At 41.3% G+C, this 21518-nt stretch overlaps 1 protein-coding gene across 6 annotated transcripts in view; it reads right to left on the bottom strand.

The window, feature by feature from the left end:
• PCDH11X (protocadherin 11 X-linked) overlaps positions 1 to 19145 on the bottom strand; it is a 470689-nt gene extending 451544 nt beyond the window's left edge. For 4 of the 6 annotated variants that reach the window (XM_054075390.1, XM_054075392.1, XM_054075391.1 and 1 more), the window contains exon 1: positions 18857 to 19143. The gene's annotated coding sequence lies outside the window, so the exon portion shown is untranslated. Of the gene's footprint in view, positions 1 to 17443; positions 18241 to 18856 lie in introns of those variants that run through there. The other 2 variants (XM_054075388.1, XM_054075389.1) reach the window with 2 other exon arrangements.
• Positions 19146 to 21518: the final 2373 nt, after the last annotated feature.

Genomic DNA, 21518 nt, shown 5'->3' with positions numbered 1-21518 from the left:
TGTTGAGAACAATCAGCACCAAAAAAAACCCATTAGGGTGACACTCATGCAGTCATTATACTGGTCGCCAGGTTGAACAACAATCTGTACAGCACTTAATATGCAGACACCTTATAAATAGCTAATAAATGATTAAATGAAATTGCTGTTTTCATAATGAATTAGCACAAGATCTGTTCTACATAATGTTTGGAATATTTAAATGGTTTAACATACTCCAGTTATAAGTACTCTGCAGCTGGCTGTTACAACACAGATTCCTCACTTAAGTATTTTTAAACTGTTTATATGTGTCATTATAACATGCCAGAACTTGCATAGTTGTTTTAATTATTTGTAATTCCTGGAGTCAAACCACAGGCCAGTTCTCTGAAAAAAAGGGAAAAAAAGAAAAAAAACACAATGGTTCCCACTCTGGGCAGGACGGAACAGAGCAGAAATGGGGGCTTGATTTGCATCACACTTGAATATAAACTGCAACAGCTGCTGCATTTGATCAAGACAAAATTTCTTTACCCAGATCTCATTCTGGGAAGAAAAATGTCATTTTTTCTAACTCTACTGTGAAGCTGAGCCTGGTTACATAACATACGCGCTTCCCAAGTTTCCAGCATGCTGCATTTGCCCAAGAGAGACTTGGATCACGTACAAATTTTGTTCTGAATCTCCAGTAATTCTCCCACAAATTTCCAGTGCCTATGGAGTTACAATGTGTTCAGTGCTACAGACCAATGCTGTGAATGCGTGAAGAGTGAAGGGAAAATTCTGGCTGCTCTAAGATCATTCTTTTCCAAGCTGAGGGATCCTTCCATACGCATTTGTGTGATTTAGCCTCTGAACACTTTAAAACCTTGTCCTAGGCATTGCCTCTCTTATTCCATAAAGAGGATGTTATGGAAGATGGTAATCAAAATATACTTTCCATATTTCATATTGAATCTGTGAGCATAATCTATGCATCTGTGCCTGTTGCAATCAATCTGTCAGACTCTGCAGAGAACACAAGATACTGTGTATGCTGGAAGTGTATGTCATCTGCTATCTGAACAAACAGATGAAGAAAAATGAAACAACACTGGTCTTATCAGGTGAAGCACTATTTATGTCATACTGATAACTGACACACTAATCAGAACCGTAAACCCCCTCAGACTAAAGAAAATTAAAATAATAAACTGTCTCTTAACAACATAGTAAAAATCTCATTTCACAGTAAAGTTCTGCAGCTACCAAAAACCATTGCTGGCAGTTCAAGGTAGGCCCTACAGAAAGCCACAGGTTATACAACTGCGAAAAGAGCAATTTCTAATGAAAATAAATGCACAGAGTTAAATGGCATCTTACCAACTCTGTGGACAACAAGATGCATACAGTAGATATAGTGTTCTCTGTCAAGGTGCACTGAACCATGGCAAACACGCGTTATTTTACCTAGATACAATTTCACACACAAATTGTCATCATTCTGATTCTTCAACCATTATTAGAGTGAGACAAATTTACTTAGGGTTGAGTTGAGTCTCTGTGAATCTTACATCCATCTCTCCCCTTCTACTGTTTGGTCACACTTTGCTTGAAAATAAGCTAGAAGGGCAGCGTCTTCTGTTCCGACAAATCTTGCATCTCACTTCCCTTCAGCAAATTTCCAAACCAGTCACAGGACACCACTTCTCTCATAGTCTCCCCTTGCTACTTTTAAAACAAAGACACACCAACGAAATCATGAACATTCAGTAATCTGGATACTGGAGAAACTATACACTTCTATACTAAAAACAAGTCACTTTCATTGAATTACCATGCAGTCCCTCCATATAAAGCAATCGAGTGGGCGTAAGTTAGGGTAACCTTTCCTGAAGGTTATAACAGTAGGGTTCATATCCTATAAAACTGAAAACGTCGTATAGCTATTAAACAAGCCTTTAATATTAAGGTATGTTGGTGTAACTGGGTAGGATTTTGCATGCTTTAAGCCTCCCAAGGAGAATTTTTAACAAAATCATTTCCCCCTCTGAACCTGATACACAGCATATACTGTGAGGGGTGCACTTCTGCATCCCTCACAGAACTTTTCTCTCTAGGAAAATCCCAGTAGTCTTCAGTGTTAGAGTATCTACTGCTATGCTGCCGGTAAAAGTATCCCATTTGTCCCAAAACACCAATAAATCACTTGATGTTGCCATAAGCAGACCATCAATCAAAACCAGACTGAATCCTAACAGCTTCCCCAAAAAACACAGTTTCAAAGAAAAGAACTAATCTGACTGCTTCCTCTGCTCAGTTTGAAGCTATTCAACTCTGCATTTTTGCTTGTTAAGCACTCTGCATTACAACCATCAAATTTTTTGTGCGTTCTAGCATTTCCTTTCAGCACTTGTGTGCTTCTCCATGAGAATTTAATGTTTTGCCTTGGTTTTTATTCTCTGCTAGCTTGGCAAAATGTCTCAGACTTTTTGATATCTTTCTCGGTACTTCAGTGTCTTGCTTCAAAGCTTTTCTTTATTGTGAGGCTCCAATGCCATAGTTTCTTTGAACACTTTCCCTTCATCCTGGCACTTTGCCTTGGTATTGTAGCATATTCGTTTCAGTACTTTGGTGTTCCAACCATACGCTTCTGCAACCATGTTTTCATATCTATGACATTTTGCTCTAGGACTTTGCCTTAATTCTTTCCTACGTGGCGATTCTTCTCAGTTCCATTGTAAATTTACCGGGCGTAAGGCAGGGTCTGACATATCTTAACCAGCAGCTCAACACGGTGCTCCTAGGTAACAATGTTCTCCATTCCTCCTCCTGGCCCAGAAAGAAGTAATAGTTAAGGAATGATTAACAGCTCCTGACACAGCAAGTTAATTAAGTCAGGGTTGCATGGTTTGGTTTTTTCCCTAGTCTAATACACTAGAAAATCCTGGGAACTTTGTTGCTTCGGGCTGGGTAGTCCCCTCCACTGGCACTGTCATAGGTCCTACTGGCATAGTACCATTGTTACTACTACTTTATGTCTACTTGAACATTTCCTTCTTCAAAGCAAACCATATGACCTTTTTTCTGCATTTTCAGTCAGAAAACACTAATAGAATGACATCAAGCTTCAGTTCTTTCCCGGTATATACAAGCCTAATGTTTCTTAGTGATCAGTGTTGGTGCTTCCATAATGCATATTTCATATTTCAAAAATATTTTGTTTCATTAAATACACTGAGCTGAATTTTCACATATGTCTGAAAAACAGAGATACTGTAACTTTGAGTGACATGTGATAGATACAATCCGTTTTTTATAAGTCAGCGCAGCTCAACAGACATCAATCACGATGTGCACATTTATATAGTTGTAAAAAAGTCTTATACATATATGAATGTTTACACTCGATACTGTAAATATATTCAGCTCCCTTAACACTGAGTTTATTTTTGTAGAAAAAAAAAAAAACAGAATTGCAGATTCCTTCTTATAACTAGTTCTTCAAAAGAGAGAGGCAGGTTTGGATTCGGTTCTTTCCTGTCCTCTCAGTGACCTATTTGTTAGAGTTCTATCAGTAACATGCTGGTCAGTAAGATGAAAGAACTATATCAAGACCCCATCACAAGCCATCCAACTTTTAAATCTTGCTCTTCAGCAAGTGCTGCGCAAGAGAAGGAAAAAAAAACCTAAACAAGCAATGAACAACATTCTTATTAGAGTCCTCATCATGTCCTGAAAGCAGCAGGGTTTTGAGATAATGGCAACACGCAGCCAGTTACAACTTGTTAACCTCAGCACCGGATTCCAAGAGCCAAACTGTCTGTGCACTAGCTAGCATTCCCCCTAAAAACTTGCAAGCTTTTGTGAAAGAGTCACAGATTTCAAATAATCTTTTGGAATCTATTGCTTTCACAACAAGAAATCTTCTTTTTAGGGCCCATATCTGTTGAAAAGCAGGAGTCAGTGGGAAGAAAACAGGCATGGAAAGGTAGTAGCCGATAACAGATACATGAAAATTGGCAAAATGCTTTCCAGTCATCTAGAGAAATGACAGTCGAAATGCAAATTCATGTTAAAAAAAAAAGGAAACATAAAGAATGTAAGATCAAACACAGTGCAACACTGATACCCAAACACTTCACTAGGAAACATGTCACAAGACCCTTCCATTAATCTGCCACCAACAAGCTACAGCCTGAAAATGATTCTACGTGAATGAGTCCATTCCTTTATGTTTTGTGATATTTCAGTCTTAAGCTAGAGCAGACTTGATGTCCTTATTCTTGCCCTGATTTCCCTTCATTGTTAGTCACACCGTGACAAAAGCCAGAACTGAAGTCTGCTCAAGAGAATCCCACAAGTGGGTATTTCAGGTCAGAGGTAAATTTTACCAGGACTGTTTAATAAAGAAGATCGCTCAAACCCTGTAAGCCCAATGTTTAGCTCAGATTGAGGACACAAGTTACAGCTTTTATGAGCACAGCACATGCTATGCATAAGAGACACACATACATGCTTTTAATACGAAAAAGAAAAGGAGACACATATACTCTGAAAAAAATGCTCAGTGGCAGTTAACCCTTCCAAAATATTAAAAAAATCCAGCAGAAGCATTGATCCTTCCAGAATCACAGTGATTTTATTTTGGAGTCCTGAATATTTCCATTACGACAATAAGACCTGATGCACAGATATGTACTGAACTGGTAAAGTCATGTTGTGAATGGCAGTGTCAGCTGAAATACATACTATTCATAATGATGAGGCACTGTGAATACAGCAGTTTGTTATGCATGTTATTTGCAAAGGGTGTGACCTCATGGAAAGCTGAATGAATGAGAAACTACTGTTGTTATGTTCAACAGATGCAGTTAGGACACAGTTCACGTTTTGTTGTTATCCAAGTTTTCAGTACATTTGTGCTTCATTGAAGAGTTACAACAACAAAACAAAACTAATGCCAAAATACACCCGGACTACAAACTGTCTTCTTCACAGCAGATCAAGAGCTTTCTGCAGGACACACTAACTACAAGAAAATATTGAGAGAAACCTTAGATGACCAATTTAAAAGTCTGAAGCAACAACTTTTGACAAATTAGTTTAGTAATATGTATCGGCGTTTTATCTATTAGCAGTATGTTCCAGACAGCTCCCTTCGCTGCAGCTATAATACTTCAGAGGAAAAAAAATCAAGGACTAAACAAACTGCTTCATCACAAATTATGAGTTTTCACTAGTACGTTGCTGGTTCAGTCAAGCTCGAGTGAGTAATCAAGGGTATGAAGTGCCTCGTGGAAAGGCAGGCCTTTTAGCAGTCCTGTGCTGTCACTTCGTGATTTACCAAAAAAGTAACTCACCAGAGGACTGAGCAAGGGGTTTGCAATTTATTCACTCTACAGACCTTTCATTAATTCATTTTTATTTAATTTAGAAAATCATGTTTCCTACATAAGGCCCTCCAAGTCGATTAACTATGCAGTAAGGATTTTTTCTTCCATGCTAATGCCTTTTCTAATCTAAAAATGAAGTAAATATTATTCTCGGGCGGCTTCTCTTCAAATTCAGATCAATGCTGTATATATAAAACCTTCCAATCAAAATAGTGAAACTGCTTCTCCTCTTGCGAACAGACTTAACTTTTAGTCATACTTTGTATTTCATTACCTAATGCAACAGTACAGACCACGTAAAGAGAAACGGCTTCTTGGTTTGTAAATCGACTTCAGGACTTCTGGTTCATAAGAAATGTACAGATAACTCACATTCATCTTCTCTTTAATCACTACTCCCAGTAGAATGTTTACGGCATTTTTAACCGGTAAATCTGATGAATCTCTCAAGAGATTCATTAAAAACGTAAACAGGATTCTCCTCTTACAACAAACAATACTCCGGTAATGCCTTCTAATAATGAACACATTCCAAGGGAAATTGAAAATCCGTAATTTCCCTATCGTTGCACAGCCCATACATATTATCTATGATGGTAACTATACATTTCAATTGCACTCTCTTGCCTGCTTTGATTGCAGGGAAGTATCTTCTGAGAACTTTTTATGGTGATTCAAGCAAGGGAAGGATAAGAAAAACTGTCTGGGTCCTGAGTTTGTGGATATTGCCTCATATCTGCATTACACACTATTTTCTTGTAGCTGCACCAATGCAAAACCACAATCTGTTCATGGATATGTGCCTTATTCAGAACATGTAATACAAAGTTTCGACAATGAACACTTATAAAATCTTAAAGACGGCCTGGATTAGCATTAGAATAGTATAAGTAGCTCACTTCATATCCAAAGCAGGCCCTGTATAGTTCTGTGTCCTATTCCTGATTATCAGACAAGGAATAGCTTTGGCTGAATTATCACCAGTACACATTGGTTCATCAGAGCATTTCTTTTGTTAATATTTGTCTCATAAAATAGTCCAGCCCTAAACACAAGATAGAAAGAAAGTCAGTGGTAAATGTTCTTAGTTGACTGCAAAAATAGAAAACATAAATGATAAAGAGTTTAAAAAAGTGATAAAGAGAAAACCAGTTCATCCCCTCCTCCACACAGTGAAAACAAAAATGGCAAAAATCATTTTCTGCTGGAGATGACTAATTACAGTGACATTTTTATATTCAGCACCATCAGGGTTGATCATCTCAAAGCAAGCCTAAGCCCCATGTCTAAAATACATGCTAACAGACAGTGAATGCTGCAGATTTCTTTCAATGACATATACTTTTTCTATAGACTATTCTGCATATTTCAGAAATTATACAACGTACTGCACATCAACACTGTTACTGAAATTCCTAATGATGGAAGAACACTCCCCACATAGGAGACCTCCTGGAACTCAAGAGAACCTTGGATTTGGCTGCTTGGACTACCAAAGATTTCTCTGTATAACATCTGCTCTTTTCATTTATTTAAAATCCACATCTGCAGGGTTCTGAAAATATCAGACTGAGAGCACCTAATGGTACAAATGTAACACAGCCTTTTACACACATTCATTAAGATAAACAAATAATTAGGATAAGAAGCTTTCCTCGACGTAAACCAAAAGTAACAGTCCATCATTGTGGAACAACTACATGTAATGACCAAGCAACTACAAAAAAATGCAAAGAGTGGAGAATTTTTCAAATATTTTAGTAACACCTATGTGTTTTTCAAAGGAAAAAAAAAAAAGTATTCTTGTCCAGACAGTAGAAACAAAATAGAAAATGAAATGTTACAGCAAGAGTCAAAGATGGAAAATACTGAAAGAGTACATTCAGTATTCTGCTGAGCTTGCAGTTAAAACTGAACCAAAAAAACCTGACACAAACCCACGGAAGTAATTCTTAACCTAAATTTCAGTTAAATTTAGCATATGCAGCATTATGATTCTTTTAGACATTTGAAAAACATCCCAGTGACATCACCTTATAGAGACAGCATAGAAAACAAGTGAAAGCGCCTCAAATTAAAAAGTAGTCCAATCTAGCTTTAAGAACAGCAACAACAATTCATGAAATGCTAGTTCAGACTCGGGCACCTTCATCACCACTTTGCAGTGCACAATTTTGTTTGACTGGTTTGACAAATAATTCCATAATGAAACATAGGATAAAGTAGAGCTTCTGGAACAGTAAAGAACCTTTATAGAGACTGTTTAAGAACCTTAGCATAACTGACCATGAACTTCTCTTATATTTAGTAAAAGTACTGTCATTTCTGTCCATTAAAAATATTGTCTATTCTCAATCTTATCTTCCTCTCTTATCCTTATAGTCCATACATTGTTGAGTCCTGCCCTAGGAAGTGCATTTCTCACATTTCTGTAGTGAACTTGTCAATCAACCCTCAAACACTCTTGTACGAAAGACCACTAAACCATCAACATGAAGCATCAGCAGAACGCTCTTCACAGGCACAAACAAAATTACAATCCATCTAATGCATCCACTCCAGAAAACACTCAGGGAAAAACTGAATTAACAGTTTTGTCTTACGGCTCTGAATATCAACTAATCTAGGTCTTGTAGGACTAAGGGAAAAGAAGGAATTTCAGGTTTTCTTGCCCTCAGTTCGTTTTATAAACCTGAGGCTTCCGCTTTCCAACGGGATTTTACAGAAGAACAAAAATGTACAGCAGGTCTTTCTCAGACAGAGAAACGAAACTAGAAAGTGTTTCATAGATCAAAAGCCACACTTTAAACTGTTATTCAGAACAGCACTGTAGGAAGACAGATGACTTGTTGAAGTGGCAGCCTGCCTGTATAACCTCCAAAACTACACCAAATAGCACACACTGAGACAGGAATGGCAAACTATGTTGTGATCCAAATCCAAGAAAAAAAAAATAATAGCTCTCTTCTGTTCATTAGTCAGGTTCCTCTCACTGTCTTGTTCCTCACTTCTTCACTACTCCTTGAAAAACCAGAACAGCAAGGACATAGCAAGCGCCTGAATTCGAGCAAAAAATCACAGTCAAGACGAAGTGAAAAGATGCAACCTGTATAGGGGAGTCAATGTCTTTTCCACGGAGAAGTTCAGACTGGAAGACATGTCTGGAAATGCTATATAGCCAATCCTGCTCACATTAGCTTGCTTAGCACCTCAAGCTTTGAAAATTTCCAAGAATTCTTCCGAGCCTTAAGTGAACACTTTTGTAGCGTGGAAAAAGGAGAAATTGCTTCAAGTATTTCTTTTGGTTTACTACCAAGATTATCTTACGTGCTTGCAGCTTCAATGAACTCACACTCGTTATCACTAGGAAACTAAGATGAATATACAGGTTAAGTTCAGGCAAAGAGAAAAAGGATCTAGTGCAAACTAGCTTGCATAACCCAACCTAAAATCACAATAACGTCAAGGACGTCAGGCAACTCTTCATATTGACACAAGTATGTAACTATGACTAGGGATTTATTTACAAGGTTGTTCATATGAGTGAGATCTCCAAAACCTAAGAAAGAAATTGGCTGTTGCCAACCCACAAAGGATTTGACATGCTTCTCCCTCAAAAACAGCTGAGGTTGTAAGAACTGTATCAGTCAAAGCTGCATGTGTTAAAAGAAAACAAAAAGGAGGAAAATCTGCCATCATGGTGCTTCACTAAATGATGGATGGCAGCTTTAATCTGTTCTTATGGATCACAAAATAGTGTATTAAAAATTATTATTCCCTCGGTGATCAGACTAAGAAATTTCTGAGCACATCTGACTTTTGTGAGGCTCATCAACAAGTATTTTACTACCATACTAACTTACTGAAGCTGTGTCCAAGAGTATCTTGAAATTTCATCATTTCAACCTCACTGTCCATTACAGGTTCCCTACGGTTTACCTGTCCTCTCCATCAGGCATTATTTGCAATGCTGCAGTGTAATATATTTATTATACAGACATATAACCACATATACAGCAGTTAAAGAGATCCCCTGACCAAGTTATCACTTTAATCACAGAAACTTCCCAAATTTTTCAAGAAGTAGTTTGTTAGCTGTTTAGTATCTCTGCCAACCACTGTCTTGCAGTTCCACAGATCAGCAAAGCGATTACCTTTGCTTCAGCAATGACTACATAAGACATAGATTCAATAGTCTGAAGTGACTGAATTTTCAGAATTTAGTTAATCTTGCAATAGCCACAATATACCACCTGCTGGCCTCATCTAAATCACTTACTCTAAACCTTTTTCCAATGATTTCCTTCAAGCTTTTTTTAGTTTTTATAATACAATAAAATCTAAAAGTATTGTACCTGCCAAAACGAATTGCGTATAAGGAACCGAGACTGTACACACTTTTTGCAGACTGATGTTGCACTACTTTTGATTCAGACATTATTTTTTAAATACTCATTTTTGTTAAGTGTCATACAACAAAAACACAAACACTGACTTTCGAGGGACTCATAATGGCAGTTATATGAAGCCAGATTAAGCTTCATCAAACTCAACAGGAAAATATTCAACAATGTTATATTTTTCCATTGATGTTAAACAATAACCAGAACTTGCAACCTGCTTGAAGTTAGCACGATAAAAAAATATCTACGGAATCTAGTTACTGAACTAAGTGTGTAACACAGCATATGAAGCTAAGCAGTCCCAAATCGCAATAATATTTTGTTAATTAAGATTTTTTTTGTAATTTAAAAATACCCTACACACTGATTCTAAAGAGCACTACCCAAACACAGAACTGGAGCCAAATTCCATGTGTATTGCTAGAAGCTTGAAACTGAATTTTAGCTGCATTATGTGATACAATCACAAAAAAAAGACTTCTCCTATCACAACAAATTTACCAGCGTATTTCCTTTTTCTCCAACCTAAAGGACAGTACAACAGATTCCAGGTTTAGTCCACCACTCTACAATTAGTAAACAATTTTTATCACACATTCAGGCAAATCTCAGTCAGATCTTTTCCTTTTAACTTAACTCTTCAGTTTATTGTCTCAGTTTGTAAGACTGGATTTTAAGGTTTAGATGAACAGAAAGTAAAAAGTTTCCCTTTTTCTGACTGGAATTCATGCTTAACGGGATTGTCTTAAAATATTACCAAGTCTTCTCCCACTGCTGAAGGTTCAACTCATTAACAGTTAGTTAACTGCACAGGCTGGTAGATGCTTAATAGGATCTGTTTGATGAGCCACAAAATGGAGAATGTTAAATAAGAAGTAACAGGCCACAAACTCCTCCTCTCTATTTAAGTATTTAAAATCTGCTTGCTTGAATAAAACAGAATTGATAAAAAGGACAATCATTCCTTTAAAAAGTGGGGGTTTGTGCCACTCTGGTAAAGACTGCAAGCTTTTAGCTTAAGTTCATAGTTTCCGTTTAGGTTATTGATAGAATAATCACCTTCTGTATTCTGAATATTGGGTGTGACGAGTTTTAACGTCCCTTGAAAGAAATGTAAGAAAACAGGGATGAGGGACAGTTACTATAACCACTCTTTAACAAAAATGCTACTATTTTCTAAAACACCTAAAAGATTTCTGAAAGCAGACAAGCTTTAGGCTCTTCCAGAGTCCAACTCACCTTAAAAATTGGACTTGAACACCCAAATTATGTTAGTTCTTTTGAAAAATATTAGTCCTGCTCTAGTTTCATCATAAAAAATGTTCGTTTACTGCTTTTCAACTTCAGTTAACCAATTAATTCAAAGAAATATTGTTTTCAAAGAACCCAAAGAAACCGAATTTCTTTATCTTTGAGGAAGAATACAAATTCTTTTATTATTTTATACCCATTTCTTCATTGTTGTAAAAAGGAGACGGGCTATTAACAAACTTGCACCTACATCTTAAAATGGCATTTCTAGTTCTCTTAGAAAATATCCTTCCACTCCTAGAATATTATGCTCTAATAAACAATTCAGTCAAACTTAAAAAGTGAGAAAGAGTGGGCACCATGTAAATTCAATTTTCCTTATTTCCAGGGACAGGAGAAGAAAGAAGGAATTTTTAAATGCCTTCATTAAAACATTCAAAAGTCACACAAGCAACACCCAAACTCTTCAAAGAGTAACTGGCATTTAGCTACCAAGAATCTCTCTTGCTGTAGCATGCAACCTTCAGATTGTCCAGTACCACTCGCAGCTCCATACTGTCATGGTCCTACGGCCAGAAAGTACCACTGGCTCATTCCTCTTCATAAAGCTATCAACGTTTCACACAGCCTAACCTCATTCCTCAAGTAAAAGGACAGGTCCTGACCACACACACTTGTGACACAGACTGTGAATTTTGCCTTCCAACTCACATGCACCTTTATTAGTGGTAAACTTTTCCTTCCCAACGTGCCAAATGTCTCCCTTCACCCCATCTTTGTAGCTCGGAACACCTTGACTTGATGTTCTGTGAACTCATCTCAAACATTGTTTTGTATTATGGTTCAGGGTACATCGAGAGCAGTTTTTGAAAATAGTTTTCTTTGTATACATAGATAAAGCTAAACTGTGAAAAATATAAACTAGCTGACATTTGACTGAACATACCGTCCAAAATTAAATAAGTATCCCTGATGGCCCACAAATCGGTAGCCTTTTGAAGAGATATTTAAAAGAGTTCTTTGGTTAAAAAAAAAGAGTGGTTTACAGTGCTCTCCCAAATGTGTTGTCTTTTTAAGGAGCTTATACATGAAAGGTTAAAGGGTTGGGGAAGAATACATGCACACCAAAACCATTATGATAATACCATTTTGTAGTCATCATCCCAGATTGATAACGTAGTGTTAAAATACACTTTTTTTCCAGTGTCTAAAGACCCTTTTATAACTTTCATTCCTCAGATTTAAATAATGTCATAAACAGTTTACGGTGGAATCACAGAAGAGAATGTAGTGATGCCTGCTATGCTACTTCAGCTGCTATTTGGCCAGAGGAAAAGGCCCTTCTCAATTACTTTGTAAAACTATAACGAACTAAATAGAACAAACCCTCTCTTGATTTCCTTGAGATCCACTTTTCTTTAATAAGTCATAACATTACAGATCTCCTGAACATGAATTTTAAAAAGAATTCTCTGGCAATTAGACACGAATGTACACTTGTCTGACAAGCACTTAACCGATCTCCTCTAGTTGAGTCCCGATTACAGGAAACTATTATGAAGCCCTTAGCTGGAATTCATTCCCTCTGGTAAAGTCTCACACACGGACAAGGCAGGGAGATGAAAAGAAAATGCATTTTACGCATTTCATCCCCAGTTTTCATCCTAAAAGTTATGACTGTGTTGTCTTGTATTCTAGGTCTTCATTTAAAACACACTGCCACATACATTTTCCAAGGGTCAATTAAATGATTGACAAAGCTTAGCCATTACTCCATTTAATGATAGCTTCAGTTTCATGCATTATATCTTGCATATATTTACAAATTACTGGCAGCAACTATAAACTGAACAAACCACTACAGTAAGGCCCCAAATTATTAGAGGCCAGAGTTAGGCATGCACATTACAGTTCCTTTTAAAGTCACCATTTAATGGAGTTTCCAAATACTAGAGGAGTTCTGCACTTTTCTTTAGGGAGCGCAATGGCACACTCTTCAGCTATTTAACATTGACAAGTCAAGTCTAGGTCTTTCATCAAAAATATCATACAAGTCCTAAGAAAATATCTTTCCAGTTCATGAATCCAAAGCGCACCCTGACATAACGCTTCCTACTGACGCCACCCAGGAAGAAGTTCAGGAAGAAAACTACCAGCACACCTAAATAAAACCAATGATCCAGATAACCGTGTGCCTGTCAGGACACACCATTTCATACCTGTTTGTCAAAAGATGGAAAGATACGTATTTTTATAACTAGAAAAGCAATCACAAACCTGCATTCATGACTAAACATGGGTTTAAACTGACTTCCAGTAGCAGCAATAAAACTCAAGTCCTCTCCAAAGCCCTGAAACTTCCTTTCAGAGGAAGATCATCAAAAAAATGTGACCTTCTAATAAAATCTGAGTTGCATGCTAAAGGTGGGTAGCTGACTTCTTTACAGTGGTTTCCTACACTACATTTTAACGGCAGCTGCAGTTCTGTTATCCCCCAAATATTTTTCACTTTTCTTTTGGTGGGCACATATGCATCTTACGTGCCACGGACTAATGCTGGAAACAAGACTTTATGTGGCTTTAGTGTGGTCATAGATCCAGTAGATTATAGATTTTCAGACACATACATCTATTTTTTTAACAAGACAGCACTGAGCAGCACCAATGATGGCATAAGTAGTTGGTTAAATGAAGTATGCCATGCCTAAAGCATTCTAAACTTTCACTTGGATTTTTTTTCCCCCCTTTAGCATTTATTTGCTGCTACTTCAGTAGACAGCATAAAGCGCACATAATCACTAATTAAATTCTTACAAAAATAATAAAACTATGTCCTTAAGGATGTAACAGATAAACACTGATATACAAACAGACTACATCACCAGTGACATCTTATTTCTAGACCAGCTTGGAGGAAGAAAATCATCCCCAAAACAACCATATCAAATCAAAGTAGCGCAGAACACAAGATGTTCCTCAGGCAGGAAAATGAAGCAGGCAAAGATTCCCAGCACAGTGCGCTGCTGTACTACACCCACAGGGATGGGGCTTCGATACAGTGGCTACTTCTGTTTCCCATTTCAAGTACTGAATGATTGGTAATATTTCAGTTTCAGCATCCATCAGGCTCTCTGCTGATCCGGTGCTGTTGGTTCCCTTGAAATGTTATAGTTCTTGCAGAGTCTACTGCAACTTAAATGAAGGAAAACAACAGTCATTTAAAAAGAACCTCCCTGAAAAGTTAGTAAAGTTCTTGCTGTCGAACAGGCTAAGCTCTGCTGTCCTCGCAAGCAGAACTCCCCTAGAGCAATGCCTTCTTACCACAGCAACATGTTGAACTCTGAATGAGAGGGTGAAGTACGTACGTTACGTAATGCAAGAAGCAGTTACTGAAGGCTCTGTTGTAATAGGAATTTTTTCACAGACTGGGGAAGCTTTGGCTCAGGCCATGTTGGATCAAGACTAAATCTTGAATCATCTATGGAAAAACATTTTTTTCCTAAACATATCTGAAATAAAGGACTTTGCAACAGGATGTTTATTAAAGGCAATGACAAAAGACTTCAAATAAAAAGAATGCTTAATTATGACACAGCTACAGAAAGCCCCTTACAGCTTCCTATTTACTGTCAAAACTCTGATGATTTGAATGTATCTACAGACTAAATTCCACAGACTTTTTTAATCTGCATTCTAATTTTCACATTAACTTTCCCTGGACCATCATGAAACCTCTTGTTCAAGGGAAGTGAGCTTGATGGGGCTTTTGTACTTCAAATATGAAAACTTATTGCATGACCGTGAAAACATTATTCATTTCCCTTATTTAGAAAGAGGATTTTTTTTCTATAAAGTTCTTTGAAAATTAAAAATATGCATAGATCTTTCACTCACTTGTGCCAGAGGTGGTAAATACTATTACTATCACTTAAAACGTCACTTCCACTAATCCCACTCTTCATATAAGAACTTAAAGACAAATTTAAGGACAGTATGAGCTGTCTTTCAGTGGTGCTTTTAAATACGCAAAAGCTATTTTATGTTTCCTGGCAAGTCACTCCACTAATTCAGAGAACGTAATTGAAAAAGACTGTTTCAAACCTATTTTCCTTACTTTACCGTTGGATAATGAGAATGGGAGTCTCCCCACAGATCTTAAGGGATAATCAAATTCCCATTTCCACCCTAAATTTCCTGCTTCATCTTACTTGCCTGTATATTTGCAGGGAGCATGAATTTTCAGAAGAACCAAAACCCATGGTCACCACTACTTCACCACACAGAAGAAAACCAGCTGTTACAGATTTCCTCTCAGTGATCTCATCCAGAAAAGAGGTAATTGGGACAGCAGACCATTAACCTCCCTTAGGATTTTTTATTTCAATGACAAAACTGCCATTAAAGCAATATTCACTTACTTCATCCATAGCAGAATATTGGGAATACATCAAGCTGTATCTTGAACCTACTACTAGAACACAGGTACTGCATGGCATGTCATTCGGTGACATTGAAACCACGGCTATTTTTAAACCTAGTCCTTTAACTTCTAACCTGAACTACGCGCAAAGTTGTTATGAGCATTCACAGACCTCGCAAAGAAGCAGCAACTACTTCACTGTTAGAAGATGGCTATGTAACCAAGACAGGCAACTGGAAAAGATGCTGGGCTGCTATGGAAGGAAAGGTTCTGTTTAAGTGTAAACTGACCATTAGTCGCTCCAGCTGCTCCTGTGAGGAGAAACTGATTGCCATGATGGCAGTTCTCAGGTGGGCGAACTGGCACATGGGCTTTAGCAGCAGAGCCCCCAAAGGCTCTCAACACCTGTGCCAGGCAATCAAGATGATTCAAAAAATGTGTAGTTCTTTTTAGCTTATTGAAAGGAAAATCACCCCGGTTCAGAGGCAAGGTTTGGGGGCTTGTTGTTCTTGTAACTTAACCCTCTGAAGAACTGACTGGAATAATGCCAAAGGCATCAGTTCTAATGCAGTCTACAACTGAACCATCAAACTGAGATCTCACTAATCCCCGTTTTGAGCCAGAGCTCTTCTCCTTCAAGGAAAGCCCTCCTGCATCATTAACAGTCACAGGCCCCTTTAAATTCCAGGTGTAAACACTCACCTGGATTCACAAGGGGGTTTCCAGAGCTAAAAGGATTTTTTTTTCCCCTTTTTCCCCCTCCATTTTTCAGGCAGGCTTTACTTCCTTCTAAGCTTTCTACAAATTCAACTTAACAGTGCCCTATTAGCAAATGTCAATTGTTATTATACCTCATTGCTAAAGATATGCTTTTCGCCATAGGAATGTGTTTAACTTAAGCTTCAAGCCCATCTTTAAAACTAGCTGTTAAATCTCTAACCAAATGAGTGTTTTAATGGAAAGACTGACATATTCTTAACGATGGGAGTGTGAATGGCTCCAGTATAAGATTGCTCAAGTCCATATAGAATACAAATGCAACACAGGATCACAGGTTCAGATCTTTGATCTCCTTTTTTGCAGAGGCTGTGATGTATAAAGCCAATTCCACAGAGCAGACAGTACTACACTGAATATAAATTATCCTTTAACTACAGCAAGGCTCACATTTAAAGAAACGCTGCAAAGATGAACAATGCAGCCATGAAGCAGAGTTCTTCTGTGGCAAAAATACAGACCAAGATCTGCATGGATAACCATGGTTTCAAAACACAATTTTTTCCTCAGCTGTTATTTGATAAAACACAGAGTCAAATCTGGAACATTTGTACATACAGAAGCACCATTAAAGTACACTGCTTGCTCTTACCATAAAAAAAAAAAAAGTGACCTAGGAATACTTGCTTTACTTTCCAGATTAAGCATCATTCCCCTAAGAAGCATAACAAATGATTTTTAAATGTGGAAACCAACAGTCACAACTGAATATGGCTTGAAATTTAAACAACTTCTCCAGATATCTCTTCAGAGGAAGAACCTTCTGCCTGCTGAGCTAACACTAAGCTCCCTGGAGTTTAGCCATGAATATTCTAAACCCATCTCTTACAATTTACTAAAAGTCATCTTTTGCCAAAATAAAACGCTTAAGAAGAATTCAATGTGCTTACACTGCTTTTCTTCATTATATGTAAAATAAGAGTTTCTGTCTCAACTTTATGCCAAATATACAGCAAGAGAGAGACTGAACTGTGGAGCTATTACCTCAGGTTTTGTGCACAACTCAAATGAGAAAACAAATTAGTTCTGAGAGCATAAGAGGTTTGGTTTTGCTTTATTCTATATCATTCTGTGTCTAAGCAGCTCTTTTGCAGCTACAGAAAATGCTGTCGAGCATCTTACGTGAATTTCTCTGCTGCTTACATGGTGCTTTCCCACTATGTGCTGTTTATTTGTAAGCCAACTTTGTGCATGTGGAAACGTGGCTAAATAAATAACTTTCTTTCCTATCTTACCTCTTTTGACCTGTGCAATCTGATAGATCAGGGCTACCTCCACCGCTGGCGAACAAGAAGCTAAAATTCACCTTTGGGTTTATCTTTTTGTTCTCTTTAGGTTCCCTTTTAGTAAGGCTTGGAGAAGGTGCTCTTTGTCTCCCAGTTCTCTATGCCAGAATAAAATTGAGTACAAAAAGAATGCAAGGATGAGTTGATAACACCTACTGTCCTCAGCTCTGCTCTGGTTCAATAAACTTGAGCATCTTCTCCCCTCCTTTGCCAATTGAGATAAGCAGCAACAATTACTCAAAACGTATTATCAACTCAAGCTCAAAAAGGCAGGATCGGATGGGTCGGCTCCATCTCTCCCAAGATTGCAGTTTCTTTCCGTGTCCGAGAGGGGCAAAAAAGCCCCCGTTTGCCTCTCGACACACACCTCGCGGCTACTTCTCACCGGCGCCTACGCCAGGCTCGCAAAGGAAAGGGAGACGAATCCTCTGCTCCGCAGACCGCCTGCGAGGCTCCTGCTCGGACCCAACAGGCTGTAAAGCTTTGTGCCGCTGTGGCAAAAGTCACAAACGAACCATCCTTCTCTTCCCCAAAGGATACCATTCCCTCCTGGCTGCTCTGCCTTCTCTCTCTTTGCCTCTCTGTGGTCTCCATAGCTGAAACCAAGAATTCATTGGACACGACTGCAACGCCTCTAACCAATTCTAACTGCATCCAGAGCTCGAGCGAATGAACGCATATTTCAGCTTCATCTGGGTTTTATCCCATTCCGGTACTCCACACACACAGCAACTTTAAGCTCACAGACATCCCTTCACGGTTCAAGAAAATCCTTCAATCCCAGAACTTCATTTCCAATCCAGCACCGCTCCTGCTCCCCGGCTCTCGGCATCTCGATGCAATCCTCATTTAACGCAATCTCCATTACAGGATTATCATCACATCGATAGGGCGCTCCACGCGCGGGGGGCTCCTCTCCATCCCTCTCCCCCCTCGCTCCCAGCGGGCTCGGCAGCTGCCCGGACGGCCCGGGGGATGCTCGGGGGAGGCGGCGGGGGGGACACACGCCCCAAAACGCAGCGGCCAACGCTGCTGCCCATCGGGGAGCGGGACCGAGCGCCCCTCGTTCGGAGCGGGGACCCGCTCCTGCCAGCGGACCGGAACCGCCGGATCAGACCGCAACCGTGCTGTCTGATCAGATTAGAACCTCGCTGTCTTATCAGACCAGAGAGAAACACATCTTCCGCGATCGCTTGCGAGCTCCGTGCACTTCTCGCAAGGAGCAGACTTGCGTTTCACTTGGCCGGTCCCAGCGCATCCACAGCGCTCCGAACGCGCTGCCGCCGCTCCGCTGCCACGGGGATGCTGGGCAGAAGCTGCGATGCAAGCGGCTACATCCACCCCGTCCCCGACCCCCCTTACCTCCCGCTCCGCGGGGCTCAGCGCATCCCGGGGGGCGCAGCTGCGCCGAACTCGGGGCGCTCCGCTCCGCCGCTCCTCGATCCGCGCCGCTTCTTCCCACGCGGGGAAAAACACCGGGGAGGGAAAGGTCTCCTAACTTTTAGCGCGCCCGAGTTTGTTGTTCTGTCCGTGGCGGGCGCGGCTCAGGGCTGTCTCTGCCGCTCGGTGCCCGCAGCCCCAGCGCCGCTGCCCCGCGGCTCCGCTCCGGCTCTGCCGGCTGCCGGCCGGCCCTCCCCGCGCCTGACATCACGGCCGGGAGGAGGAGCGACGCCGGGGATGCGAATGGCCGAGCCGAGGGGGGTTTCCCCCCCTCCCGGAGCCGCCCTGCCTTTTTCCTCTCGGAGAATCCCCCGAAAGCGGCGGCGCGGGGGCGGATCCAGCCCCGCCGGGCCCCCCGCCCCGCCCCGCGCCCAGAGACCCTGCCCGGGGGCCGCCGCTCTCCGCCGGCGGAGCGCGTAGACGGAGCTCAGTCTGCCCAGGCGGCACCGTCGGGATTCAGCTCCGCGAGGAGGAGAGCGGGGGCACCGCAGCCTCGTGCGCGGAGCAGCTCCGCAAGGAGGAGAGGGGGGAGCGCCGCAGCTTCAGCCGCGGAGCAGCTCCGCGAGGGGGAGAGGGGGGAGCACCGCAGCTTCAGCCGCGGAGCAGCTCCGCGAGGGGGAGAGGGGGGAGCACCGCAGCTTCAGCCGCGGAGCAGCTCCGCGAGGGGGAGAGGGGGGAGCACCGCAGCTTCAGCCGCGGAGCAGCTCCGCGAGGAGGAGACCGGGGACACCGCAGCCTCGTACGCTGAGCGGCTCCGCGAGGAGGGGGGGGAGCGCCGCAGCCTCGTGCGCGGAGTAGTTCCGCGAGGAGGAGACCGGGGACACCGCAGCCTCGTGCGCGGATCAGCTCCGCGAGGAGGGGGGAGCGCCGCAGCCTCGTGCGCGGAGTAGTTCCGCGAGGAGGAGACCGGGGACACCGCAGCGTCAGCCGCGGAGGAGCTCCGCGAGGAGGAGAGGGGAAGCACCGCAGTTTCAGCCGCGGAGCAGCTCCGCGAGGAGCTGGGGAAACGCCGCAGCCTCGTGCGCGGAGCAGCTCCGCGAGGAGGAGAGCGGGGACACCGCACCTTTAGCCGCGGAGGAGCTCCGCGAGGAGGAGGGGGGGGGGCGCTACAGCCTCACCGCGGAGCAGCTCCGCGAGGAGGGGAAGGGGGAGCACCGCAGCTTCAGCCGCGGAGCAGCTCCGCGAGGAGAGGGGGTGCAGCAGCATTCTCTGCGGAGCAGCTCTGCGTGGCGGAGGGAGGCGGGGGGCAGCTCGGCGAAGGGAGGGGGATGCTGCAGCCTCGGGAGCGGAGGAGCTGCGCGGAGGGGGCGCCGCTGAGCTCCGCGCTCCGAGCAGGGGCGTTGCGCGCAGGGTCGGCGCCCGCCGGGCGGTTCGCTTGTTCGAGAGCGCCTGCGGGAAAACACGGCTTAATAGTTAAATTGGCGGTGTGGGTTTTAATAATTCCAGTATCGTGTATTGTTTGCAGTGTTTTGGCAGACGCCTGCAGTAGGCGCTTCGCAGCGAACACAGTAATTATTAGTAAATAATTTACTGTTTTTTCTGTACTTTGCTGTTGGGTGGAGAGCCGGGTTTAAACTCTTTTAATGACAAGAGAAGGAATTGCGCTTACTCTGGAATACACGGGTTTCCATGCGTACTTCTTTAAGAAATGTATGAAAATGTACGCTAAAGCTGTTTTACTGCAGCGAGATAGAGGTGCTGTCTCTCTTTTATCACTAAATATAGTTTAAACACCAGAATTTCTCCGAAATAACAGTAGATAAGAGAGAGGATGACGAGAGTTCTAAAAACAGCTTTTATAAGTCCCTCGTCATTCAGTGAACTGTATCAATTTTTGCCCATCAACTCCTGTATTCGGTGAGATTCTGTGAATATGGACTCAGAATGAACAATTGCATGACCGTTAACCATGCTAAAACACCAGAGAACAAATGTAATTTGTAATTCCTTTTCATCCAGGTTATACTTCCATGTCACATTTCAGTCACCTGACTTTGGCCAAATGCCCATTGTATTTTGCTATACTGGGTCCTAAACTATGGAGGTAGTGTAGTTGTGCCTTCGTGGTTTTTGTCCCACATCCAGCCAGCAGCAGTACCCTGTTACGGGCAAACAGAAGCCTCCCCACCAATTACAATTGGTGTCCCAGCTCCAGGGCAGCCCAGTGCTGAGATGAATGCCTACCAGTTATTTACCAACATTTCTGAAAATTATGTCATAAAACATGAAATAAAGTGTATATATAAACAACAAAAGGACAAAAATTAAAAGCAGCGTGCAGCTATGTGTGTTTGGGTTATGTCACATTGAGGGCATACAAATTAGGAGTGGTTGTCAATCCTTTTAATATCTGTTTCATTGAGCTGTCATTACAATGGATTTATAAAATAGCCAAGTCCATAAAAGGCACATCCTAATAGGCAACTGTTTTACACCTAGGAAGCGACAATTTATAAAGGAATTTCTATGTATTGTTTGGACGCCCTTATGTTCTTGTCCTCCTTGCTTCGGATCAAATTAAAATAAAGATTGTTATTTGGAAAGAAATAATTACTGAAATAAGTTTGAATATTAGTGGGAGACA

Source organism: Cuculus canorus, chromosome 10 (genome assembly GCF_017976375.1).
Source record: "Cuculus canorus isolate bCucCan1 chromosome 10, bCucCan1.pri, whole genome shotgun sequence".
Classification (NCBI taxonomy): domain Eukaryota; kingdom Metazoa; phylum Chordata; class Aves; order Cuculiformes; family Cuculidae; genus Cuculus; species Cuculus canorus.
The sequence above is the reverse complement of the archived record's forward strand: the minus strand, read 5'-3'. Positions and strand labels throughout refer to the sequence as shown.